Below are 12,793 nucleotides of genomic sequence, written 5' to 3'. Positions count from 1 at the left end.
GATCTTGATTACAGATGGTTATGAGCCACCATGTGGTTGCTGGGAATTGAACTGTTGTTTTTGTTTTGTTTTGTTTAAAGCACCAGTTCTGAGGACAAAAACCAGGCAAGTACTTTGGGAGGAAGAGGCAAGCATATCTGTGAATCAGAAGCCAGCCTGGTCTGGAAAGTGAGTTCCAGGACAGCTGGGGCTGTTACACAGATAAACCTGGACTTGACAAAAAAAAAATCATTCCATAATAAATATTCTCTGATTGTGAGTTCTTAGTGAATGCTTTTCATAGTTATCCTATTCACAGCTTCTCAAAACACTTTTTCCCCCCCTGTTTTTGTTTTTCTAGACGGGATTTCTTTGTGTAACCCTGGCTGTTCTGGACTCATTTTGTACACTAGGCAGGACTGGAACTCACAGAGATCCTCTTGCCTCTACCTCCCCAGGAATTAAAGGCATGTGCATGACACCTGGCTTCAAATCACTTTTCCTGCTTGTAAAAGGGAAGGTTCTGAGTTTTCTAAGAGGGATCCCTATGAATTGGCATAGGATGAGCTCAGTAATAATGTGGATTCAACATACATTCCAGGCATTTCAGATGCATGGGATCATTGTATCCTACTCTGAAAGCTACACCCTAACTATCCCATTTTTAGCAGAGGGTGTGGCAATGGAGTCCTCTATCTTTTTTTTTTTTTTTTTTTCTTCGAGACAGGGTTTCTCTGTGTAACCCTGGCTGTCCTGGAACTCACTTTGTAGACCAGGCTGGCCTCAAACTCAGAAATCCACCTGCCTCTGCCTCCCAAGTTCTGGGATTAAAGGCGTGCGCCACCACTGCCTGGCTTGGAGTCTTCTATCTTGATTAATCATAGTTTCTTGTTCATTAATTTTCTCATGTTGAACAAGGGATGTATTACAATTGAAGGTCTCCCCTAATTGTTATTTTTTTCATTCAGAAGACTTTTTTGTTGTTGTTCATTTGTTATTCAAGACAGGGTTTCTCTGTGTAGCCCTGGATGTCCTGGTGCAACTCACTCTGTAGACCAGGTTGACCTTGAACTCAGAGATCCAAATGTCTTTACCTTCTGAGTGCTGGGATTAAAGCCAGTGCACCCGCCAAGTCTTTTCTTTAGCATGAATTCTCTTATGCCTTGTCAGTTGATACTTTTAATAAAGGCCTTTTCCCAATGGTTACAGTCATAGTGTTTCTCGGCAGAGTGCATTCTTATGTGTTTATAAAAGATGACCATTTGAGATGGAAATTTCTGGTGGTGTCATGTGATGTAACGTTTTGCTGAAACAGACTCATGTGATGTTTTGCTGAAGTAAGACTGGTGAGAGGACAGGTGATGTTGGGAGAGTGTATAAATAGGACTGAGAAGACAGCGGTGGTATGCTTGCATAGCTAGCTGTGTAGTGCTTCAGTGACTGCTCATCTTCGCTGATCTTCACTTTGTTGAGAGAGGGATGGCAGAGAACTTCTCAAAGTATTCTGGCTGGTCTTGGTCTCTCCTGCTGACAACTGCTGATTTGGCAGAGGCCTGGCTGTTTCTGCTGGATCGTGTCACCACTGCTGATTGGTGTTTACTATCCTGATACTACTGAACTGACAAATGGAGATAGGAATCACCCCCAAAGAGCTAATTCTAAACAGGTCCACATCCCCTTGCCCTCTTTACTTATTTACCATCTTTTTTTTCCTACCTTTGGACAGTGGGGTGGAAGGGGGCTCAAAGCATTTGAGAACCCTTATTAAAGTAGGTTTTGAAAAGTCTAAGTGTACAACCATTACTGAAGGCTTTTCTACAGTCATAAATTAATAGTTTTTTTTTCTTCTCTAGTATGTGTTCTCTGGTGATCAATGTGGTATGACTAATGACTGAAGGCTTTAACATACACGTTATACTAATAAGGCTTATTTCCCACGTATGGCCTCTGGTGAACAATGAGATGAAACTCTGATGTACATTGAAAGTCTTCCTGCAGCTGGGCAGTGGTGGCACATACCTGTAATTCCAATACTTGGGAGGAAGAGGCAGGGGAATATATGACTTAGAGGCCTACAGTAAGAGTTCTAGAACATTCAGGGTTACACAAAGAAACTCTGTCTGGAAAAAAACAAAATAAAAAAGTCTTCCCACAACACTATACTATTGACTATACTCATAATGCTTCACTCCAGTATGTGTCTGATGATGTTCAACAAGCTGAAGTTGAAGCGGAATTTCCCACAGTTATAACATTTATATGGTTTCCCTCCAAAGTGGCTTCTTTAGTAGGAAAGAAGGTGAAAACACTTAACATAGCTTTCCCCCCACACTGAACACATGCCAATAGTTTCTCTGCAGTATGAGTTCTCTCAAGTTCAATAAGCTGAGAGGTCTCCATGAAGGCTTTACTACAGTGAGTGGTTTTATTTCATTTGTTTGTTTGTTTTTGTTTTTTGAGACGCAGTTTCTTTGTGTATCCCTGGCTGTCCTGGAACTCACTCTGTAGACCAGGCTGGCCTTGATATTACAGATATCCAACTGCTCCTGCCTCTCCAGTGCTGGGATTAAAGACATGCACCACCACGGCCTAGCCAGTGAGTATATTGTTATGACTGACTTCTTCCTTGCATGCTTTCACAAATGTCTACAGAGTTGAATGCTTCACATGAAGGACTTTCTATAATGGTTATTCCCACGTTGCTTCTATTTGTGTGTCATTTTATATGCTGCGAAGTCAGAACTTTGGCTGACTTTTTTCTTAACTTTTACTTTTTATGAGTATGGTTGTTTTGCTTGCATGTATACCTAGTGCGCTCAGAAGCCAGATGAAGACGTGTGATCTCCAGGGTCGGGAGATCTTACGGTTGTCAGCTGCCATGTGGATGCTGGGCTTTGAACCCAGGTCTTCTGTAAAAGCAGACAGTGTTCTTAATCACTGAGCCATCTCTCCAGCCCCAAAGGACTTTCTACAGTGAGCATACTTATAAGGTTTCTTTGAAGTATGAACTCTCTGACATACAATAAGGATGGAGTTCCATTGACGTGTTATTCAGAGCCATAACAATTATCCTGTTTTTCTCCTATGTGAGTAGGCCAATGCCTAGTGAGTTTAGAGATATGAGTAAAGGATTTCCCACATTGATTACATCACTAGAGCATCTCTTCAGTATGACTCCTCTGATGTGCATACAATAAGACCATAGCTCTGGCCAAAAGATTTCCAGCACCAAAGAATGCTCACAGGGCTCCTCCTACCTGTTGCTTGTTCTTTAGTGTACAACAAACTTAGAATGATGGCTGAATAATTTTCCACATTGATTACATCACTGTGGTTTCTTTTCCGTCTGAATAGCCATGGGAAAGACAGCAAGGCTCTTGCTCACACCTAGATAAAACCACCCCAGGGTCACTTCCTTCCTTATGTATAAGGTATGAGCTCTCAGAATGGGCTTCTCCACATCTTCCACACTCTCCACACATTCTCTCAAAGGTCTCATTTTATATTCTTGTAAGACCGTCCTATGATTAATGAGGTTTCCATATTCCTCATAGTCATTACTAATTTCCATTGGAAAAGTTCTGCCATGAAAAGGAAAGGAAGCTTAAGAGTCACTACTGGGGGTGGAGAGGGCATGGCTCAATGGTTAAGAGCCAGGCCTCTCTGTTCCACAGGACCTGGGTTCAATTCCCAGAACCCATATAATGGCTCACAACAATCCTAAAATTTTCTTTTGATTCACAATTGTTTTAATATCAGTCCCTGGGGATCCAAAACTCTCTCTCTGACCTCCATGGGCACTGCACACATGTGGTGCACAGACATAAATACAGGTAAAATACCCATACACATAACAAAATAATTTTTTAAAAAGTCAGTACTGGGCAGGGCATTGGTGGTGCATGCCTCTAATCCCAGCACTTTGGAGGCAGACGTAGGTGGATCTCTGTGGGTTCAAGGCCAACTTGATCTACAGAGTTAAGTTTCAGAACAGCCAGTGCTACACAGAGAAACCCTGCCTTGAAAAACAAAACAAAAAATCACTATTGATATATTTAGTACATTTAGAAAAATTAAAAATTCTCAGCCTTTGAAAGTTTATTCAAATGTGAAGGCACTTGGTTCTCACATACTGGTACTTTTTCACAGGGCTTCAGACCTGTCCAGACTTTGTGATGGTCACTGAAAACCAAAATCTGGAGTTTTTAAACTTGTGAGTTGAGCTTATGATAATGTGTTCGTCAGGATAGAGACATGGCTCAGTGTTTAAGAGCACTTGCTTTTTCATAGGACCCAGGTTCAATCCCCAGCACCCACAAGGCAGCTCACAGAGCAAGTACAGAGCCTGATGGAATGGCAAAGGAAGTACCAGGTAGGCTCCTTGAATCAGACAGCATTTGCCTCAGAGCCTTTTCCCTTAGGTGTCACTAACAGGAACACATTCTTTTCTTGCTTTTAAATTTTATTTTATGCATACATCTGTTTTGTCTGCATGTGTGTCTGTGCACAAAATGGGTGTATGGTGCCCTTGCATGTACTGGGAGTTGAGTTACAGTTGTGAGGTAACATGTGTGGGTGTGGTGAATCACACTTCTGTACTTGGGAAGAACAGGCAGTGCTCTGTGTTTATTACCTAGATCGCATGTACTACAGGCTCTCTCTGTTTTTCACTATGCTGTCTAGACTCATGGCTGTACTTAGTTTCACTTTGTCAGTCATGCGCAAGGCAGGAGTCACCTAGGCTGAAAGCCCTGTGGTTAATTCTGTGTTTTTCTCAATAGTCTTTTGAGGGGTAAGACCCTCTTCTCTTCTTTCTGACTCCATCGCCACTCAAGATGTGACCATTAATCCTGGATATTTTGGGGCATGTAATCGTTTCCCTGGAGAAACAGCTACAGTCACACAGTAAGCAGTTGTGGAGAGTGGTAGGTCCTGTTTGCAAGCTATATCTGATCAACAGAGTCTTAAAATGGGGATGCTATGTCTGGTCAACAGACTTAAAATAGGAAAATCATATCTGATCAACAGAGACGTAGAAATATCGAAGCTATGTCTGATAAGTAGAGACTTAAAAATGGTCCTTGGAAAGGTGGTATCAGGAATTGATAGGTGTATATCCAGAAAGGTTGCTTGGTATAATGAACATGTCTCTGCAATTAAAAAAGTATTGTGACAGAAAGGTGTTATTTGATGGCTGGACTTATACCCACAAATGTTTTATCTGTCTCTGCCCTTACATAACTGTGCTTGCAAACTGCATTGGCTACCAGTTGGGTATATGTGCTCATGTCTACAGGACATGCCTGGCTAGACATTTATTTTTAGCTTGTTGAATTTGTGCTTTGTAGTGCAAAATAAGATTAGGGGTTAACTGACCCAGTGGGAGTGGGGAAGGAGGAAGGAAAACTATTGGGGGATTTTTGTAATGGTGAAACTTTTATAATGCAGATGCTATGATTTAATAAAATAATCAATGATGTCAATGGGCAGGTGAGCAGGCTTGTGATTGTATAAAGCCATCTTGAGCTATTCGGGGCCACTTGCTTGAAAGTCAACTGGTGGTCACTGCCTTCACTTTGCACCATCTTCCTTGCACTTCCCTGTCTCAGGACCTGAACCTTGCAGCTGGAGCTGGTCTTCTGCCTTGTTGAGGTAGGTGTGGCCTTGTTGGAGGAGGTTTGTCAATGGGGGCAGGGGCAGGCTTTGAGGTTTCGGCCCAGTGTCTCACTCTGTACCTGCTGCCTTTAGATCAGAATATAAAGCTCTAAGCTACTGCTCCAGCAGCATGCCTGTGTGCTTCCAGATATGACGATCATGGACTAACTAATACTGTAATATAAGCAAGACCTCAATTAAATTAATTCTTTAATAAGAGTTTCCTTGGTCATGGTGTCTCTTAATAGCAATAGAACAACAACTACAACACTCTCCCAGACACTTTTAAATTTTACCTCAGCATTACAATACTAACTTTAACTCACCCTGTCCACTACACTTATTCTGGTGTTTTAGGTAAAGGAAAGCTGAAAAAGTTATGTGAGGTTAGTATAATAAACTGCTATGTGGGCTGGAGAGATGGCTCAGTGGTTAAGAGCACTGACTGCTCTTCCAGAAGTCCTGAGTTCAATTCCCAGCAACCACATGGTGGCTCACAGTCATCTATAATGGGATCTGATGCCCTCTGCAGATAGCTACAGTGTACTCACATAAATAAAATAAATCTTAAAAAAAAAAAAAAGAAACTGCTATGTAAGAAACTATCTCCTTGCTACAAGTATTTCATGGGATCCAATTCTATCCTTGCTTTGAGCTTAATTGTTCTTGTTTGACCTAATGTCAAACTCATCGGAAGGATTCTACTCTACTTCTCTTTAGAGGATCCCACAGAGGTGACTTCAAAGGAGTGTAAGTAGCCTCCTTGGTTAAGGGAAACTGTAGCTTGGAGATGAAAATGCAGAGAAAGGGAGTTAGGTGTCAGGAGCTTTGCACCAGATATTGAGCACCTAAAACAGTGTTTCTTCTATCTTTCTTGATGTCATATTATGATTAAGCTTTGAATAATCTTCCTAGAAAACATAGCACGATATGGAAAAAAAGGGGTCACCTCAAGGCATCAAAGAGGGACATCTGGCCAGTATGGAGAAAATAGGGTCATTTGTTTTTGATAAAAAATGTGGATCTGTATAGCTCAAAAATTGAGTCAGCATCTTGCTCACACTCAGCCTTACTAAAGAATTCATATATGCAAATATTGTGATTTATCAAACCAGGGGCTGCAGACATAGGTCAGTGGTTATACCTTGTTGCTCTTGCAGAGGTCTTGGATCCAGCTCCCAGTACCCATGTGGCTCACAACTGTCTGTAACTACAGTTCTAAAGGACCCCTTTGGCACAGGGCATGCATGTGGTGCAAAGATGTATATGTAGGCAAAATATACACATAAAATCATATTTTAAAAATAAAACCAAAGGTTATTTTTCTTTCATTTAAAAATTTATTTTATATTTTGTGTGTGTGTGTGTGTGTGGCTATGTGCACATGAGTGCAGGTAACAGCAGAGGTCAGAGGTGTAGGATTTCTCTTGGAACTTGAGTTATAGGTGGTTATGAGCTACCTGCTGCAGATTCTGGGAATTGAACTCAGGTCCTCTAGAAGAACCATTCCTTTGCTTTTGTTTTTTTTGTTTTGTGAGACAGTCTCAGTGTGTATCCCTGGCAGACCTTGAATTCAGAGATCTACCTGCCTCTTCCTCCCAAAGTGCTTGGACTAATGGCATGAACCTCTGAAGATCTCTTTAAGAGTTAATCTTGACACTCTCATGGATCCTAGAAATTCTAGAGAAAAATGTCATATCAACCATATACCAACCCCAAGAGGAGACACTGATACAAAATGAAGCGTTTTCAGAGGACTGTCAAAAATTTTGTTGTTTGTTTGTTTAAAAATTTGTTATTTACAATACAGGGTTTCCCTGTGTACACAGAACACCCTCTGTTGACTAGGCTGGATTCACCTACCTCTGCCTCCTGAGTGCTGGAATTAAAGGTACGTATCACCATACCCAGTTTGGAAAACTTCTATTCAACTTCTTGGGACACATAAAACCCAATTTTTTTCCTGGCCTGTGATCTAGGAGGCCAGGAAAATAACCTACCTCTAACTTTAAGGAAGTGTCATAGGAAAAGATCTTGCTTTGATTTCCTGCTAGGTACTCATGTTAGATGAGGCATGACTAAAGCTTCTATTTGAGGTTTTCTTTCTGTATTTGTAGTCACTTCATCCATATGAAATGATGATCATGTAAAACGTTCTGGATAAATAGCACTCCTGTGTATACAGTACACATACACTTTGTACCACTCTGACATTTTTCCAGTGGTTTTTCCAAGTCCTGCAGCCCCATAATTAATGGGTCCTCACTGGTAAAGTCTCTAGAGAAGCTATAAGTAACAGAATCTACTGTCATCCGCTGGCTGCTCACGGGGAGAAGTGGAGCCAGTACGAATAGGTTCTGCAGGGCTCTGGTCTGGCCAGAAATGCCAAGAGAAGTGAGGAGGTTTGAGTGGCCTGCAAGGGGCAGGTAGCTGAGGTACAGCAGTAGCAACAGCAAAAGCGGCTGAGGCAGGATCAGAGGCTTGAGGCTGGCCAACCAAGCAGGTCCAAAGTCAAGCAATGAATGCTTCAGGAAAGAGAACTCTTCCTCACGCATTGCAACTCAGTAAAGACAGCACTCTCGGATGATCCTCAATGAAATAACTTGTGCACTTTATTTCCTGGGGACAGAGACTATAAACAAAACATTTAGGAGTTGGGTGGGATTTAGGGGTAGGCATTTCTTATTGGCTCAGTTTGAGATATTAGGGATGCTCTATTTGCATGAGGAAGGACTCCAGGTGTTGCATTAAGTGACTGATTGCGGAAGGTCCTCTCAGTAGAGTGTCTTGGTTAGTGTTCCAAAGCAGGTACAGAACTAGGCAGGGAGTGGCTCCATTCCTGTCAATCTCAAACTCCTAGCTCAACCTTACCAGTTCTTCTGACTGGTGGCATGGCCCACTTGCCCTACAATCTACTAGTACTTCTAGAAGCTTAGCAGTGTTCAGTTTTAGTTCTCCGTCCTTCATTGTAAGACCATTGGCAAACAAGATATCGTAAAATTTCTGTTTCTTTTATTTTTTGAGATTGTGTGGAATGAGCTCAGAACTATTCATGATATAGGCAAGTGCTCTAAAATTAAGCTACACTCTAATTATTTTCTACATTTTATTTCTAATTTTTTAAATTATTATTTTATGTGTACAGATGTTTTTCCTGCACATGTGTCTGTGTACCATCTGTTTTCAGTACCCAGGTACAGAACTGGGTATGGAGTGGCTTGATTCCTGGTGATCTCAAACTCCGAGATCATTCAGAAGAGGGCATTGGGTCCCTTGGAGCTGGCGATACATATGGTTGTGAGCTGCCATGTCAGTGCTGGGAGCTGAACCTAGGTCATCTGCAAAAGCAGTCAGGGATTTTTAAGCATTGAGGCACCTCTCCAGCCTCTTCTTTTATTTATTTTCTAAAAAAAAGAGTACAAACTCAGTCCTCTATTACCACAAATTATGCAACTGAGTTTCCTGCATCTGGAGAAATTGCAGGGATTAGCATATCCTGAATATAATGAATGAGCTCCATCCTGGGAAAACTACATTTCTGATCACTGTATCAAGCTCTTGGTGCCCAGAGCTAACCCTATGCCACAGTGCTCCATACCCAAATACTGCGGGGAGAGAGCTGGTCTTCCAGGAGTGCTGATGTGCCTGTGAGCACAGGTAAGAGCACCTCGTCAGCTTAGAGGAACCCGCCCAGAACCTTCAGGACACAGGAACCAAGGAACAGCAGGGGACAGGATCCTTCCAGATACTGTCTGTACGCTGGAGCTGACCCTGTGCCACAGCTCTCCACATCCAAATTCCTCCCAGAGAGAACTGGTCTCCCAGGAGTACTGACACAAATGCTTGCAGGAGGGAAACTCCAGTCAGAGACAGCAAGACCAGCTAACACTGGATTTAACCAGATGGTGAGAACATAAGCAATAGAAACCAAGGCTACTTGGCATCATCAGAACTCAGCTCTCCCACCACAGCAAGCCCTGAATACCCCAACACACCAGAAAAGCAAGAATCTGATTTAAAACCATATCTCATGATGATGATAGAGGACTTTAAGAAGGACATAAATAATTCACTTAAAGACATACAGGACAACACAGGTAAACAGCTAAAAGCTCTTAAAGAGGAAACACAAAAATCCCTTAAAGAATTACAGGAAAATACAACAAAACAGGTGAAGGAAATGAACAAAACCATCCAGGATATAAAAATGGAAATAGAAACTATAAAGAAATCACAATGGGAGACAACCCTGGAGATAGAAAACTTAAAAAGAGATCAAGAGTCATAGATGCAAGCATCACCAACAGAATACAAGAAATAGAAGAAAGAATCTCAGATACAGCAGATACCATAGAAAACATTGACACAACAGTCAAAGAAAATGCAAAATGCAAAAAATTTCTGACCCAAAACACCCAGGAAATCAAGGACATAATGAGAAGACCAAACCTAAGGATAATAGGTATAGAAGAGAGTGAAAATTCCCAACTTAAAGGGCCAGTAAATATCTTCAAAACATTATAGAAGACGAGTTCCTGCTTCGACAAGACTCCTGACTCGCTATGTCTCTTTTGGGCCATCAACACTCGCCATCCTGCTCAGCCCTGGAGAGACCCCATGGTACCAGGATCTTTCTTCTCTCACCTGGACCTGCGGGCCAGAAGCTGGCAAAACACCATGATCAAAAGCAAGTTGTGGAAGAGAGGGTTTACTGGCTTTTTTCCATATCACTGTTCATCACCAGAGGACTTCATGACAGGAGCTCAAACAGGGTAGAAACTTGGACACAGGACCTGATGCAGAGGTCATGGAGGTGTGCTACTTATTAGCTTTGTTAGCATGGTTTGCTCAGCCTGCTTTCATAAAGAACTTAGGGCCACTAGTCCAGGGATGCACCACCCACAATGGGCTGGGAACTTCCCCATCAATTACTGATTAAGAAAATACTCTACACGATTGCCTACAGCCCAGTCTTATAAAGGCATTTTCTCAGTTGAGGTTCTCGAATCTCTCAAATGACTCTAGATTGTGTCCAGCTGACATAAAATTAGCCAGCCAACACACCAAACACAAAATGGACTTCATGATTTTTTTGCTTTTTTGAGTTTGTGTGTGTGTGTTTGTCTGTACGTGCATGCATAGATGATTTTTGTTTTTGTATTTTTGTTTTGTTTTTAAAATTTGTTCATTTTTAATTTTTGTTTTTGTTGTTTATTGTCTTATAGTTTTTGAGAGAGAGAGGGAAGCAGGGGGTTGGGTGGATGGAGAGGTAGGAAGAATCTGGTAGGTGTCTGGATGAGGGGGAAGACTATAAAAATATATTGTATGAAAAATGTTAAATAAAAAGTATGCTAATTCCAAAAAAAATTATGGAAGAAACTTCCCTAACCTAAAGAAAGAGATGCCCATTAACATACAAGAAGCCTACAGAACTCCAAATAGATTGGACCAGTAAAGAAATTCCTCCCATCACACAGTAGTCAAAACATCAAAAGCACAAAACAAAGAAAGAGTTTTAAAAGCAGTAAGGGAAAAAGATCAAGTAACATATAAAGGCAGACTTATCAGAATTACACCAGACTTCTTACCAGAGACTATGAAAGCCAGAAGATCCTGGGCAGATGTCATACAGACCCTAAGAGAACAAAATGCCAGCCCAGGCTACTTACTATACCCAGCAAAACTCTCAATTACCATAGATGGAGAAACCAAGATATTCCATGACAAAACCAAATTTACACAACATTTTCCCATAAATCCAGCCTTACAAAGGATAATAGATGGAAAACTCCAACACAAGGAAGGAAACTACACCCTAGAAAAAGCAAGAAAGTAATCTCCTTTCAGCAAACCCAAAAGAAGACAGCTATACAAACATAAAAATAACAGGAAGGAAAAATATCTTTACTTTAATATCTCTTAACATCAATGGATTCAATTACCCAATAAAAAGACATAAACTAACAGACTGTGTCAGAGACCATCTCGTGAGAAAGTGAGCCCTTCACAATCTCCCTAACAGGCCAAATGGCCTTGTACTGAGAGCTGGTTATCACCCCCCTTCCTCCCTATTCCTTTCTTGGCACCTGAGGCTGTAAAAGCTGAATTATAGACCCCTCTTCCCTATCTCTTCCTGAGTTCCCATGCCATCCAAGGACATGAGTTACACCTGAGCCCAGCCTGACACCCAAGGCTGTCAAGGAGGATCCATGTTCCAGAGATAAGATCCAGAGTGCCCGCTGCCTGGCGCCTGACTTCGGCCCCCATGTCAGCAGATGCCCACTTTGTTCTTTGTATAATTCTCCCTCGACCCCTCCCATATTCCCCGAGATGTATGCTTTAAAAAGAAGGCACCTCAGCATAATAAACGAGACCTCGATAGGTATCCTTCCTGGTCTCCTGCTCTTCTTTTTCTTCCTCCCATTTCCTTCCAGGTTTGCAGTCTCCCTGGCACCCACGAATAACTGAATCCTGCGGGACTGGATAAGACTGGATATGTAAACAGGACCCATCATTTTGCTGCATACAGGAAATGCACCTCAGTGTCAAAGACAGACACTACCTCAGATTAAATGGCTGGATAACAATTTTCCAAGCAAATGGTCTGGAACAAGCTGGAGTAGCCATTCTAATATTGAATAAAATCAACTTTTAACCAAAAGTTATCAAAAAGGATAAGAAAGGACAGTTCATACTAATCAAAGGAAAAATCCACCAAGAACCCTTAATTCTGAATATCTACACTCCAAATGCAAGAGCACCCACATTCATAAAAGAAACTTTACTAAAGCTCAAAGCACTCATTATACCTCACACAGTAATATTAGGAGACTTCAACACCCCACTCTCATCAATGGACAGATCCTGGAAACAGAAACTAAACAGAGACACAGTGAAACTAACAGAAGTTATGGACCAAATGGATTTAACAGATTATCTATAGAACATTTTATCCTAAAACAAAAGAATATACATTCTTCTCAGCACCTCATGGTACCGTCCCCAAAACTGACCATATATTTGGTCACAAAACAGGCCTCAACAGATACAAGAAGATCGAAATAATCCCATGCATCCTATCCGATCACGACAGACTAAGACCGGTCTTTAATAGCAACAAAAAGGATAAAAAGTCCACATACACATCGAGGCTGAACAA

At 41.5% G+C, this 12,793-nt stretch overlaps 1 long non-coding RNA gene across 5 annotated transcripts; it reads left to right on the top strand.

Annotated features, from left to right (window-relative positions):
* Positions 1-10: 10 nt before the first annotated feature.
* On the top strand, positions 11-6,553 carry Gm31152. 5 transcript variants are annotated; one of them, XR_001778043.2, is made up of 3 exons: positions 11-2,575; positions 4,129-4,192; positions 4,270-6,553. It is a non-coding gene; the product is annotated as a predicted gene, 31152 (long non-coding RNA). The 5 variants fall into 5 exon arrangements; XR_001778044.2 differs by lacking the exon at positions 11-2,575 and adding an exon at positions 2,911-2,952; XR_001778042.2 differs by having other exon boundaries at positions 4,129-6,553.
* The last annotated feature ends 6,240 nt before the right edge of the window (positions 6,554-12,793 follow it).

This window comes from Mus musculus, chromosome 7, assembly GCF_000001635.26.
Source record: "Mus musculus strain C57BL/6J chromosome 7, GRCm38.p6 C57BL/6J".
NCBI classification, from domain to species: Eukaryota; Metazoa; Chordata; class Mammalia; order Rodentia; family Muridae; genus Mus; species Mus musculus.
The sequence above is the reverse complement of the archived record's forward strand: the minus strand, read 5'-3'. Positions and strand labels throughout refer to the sequence as shown.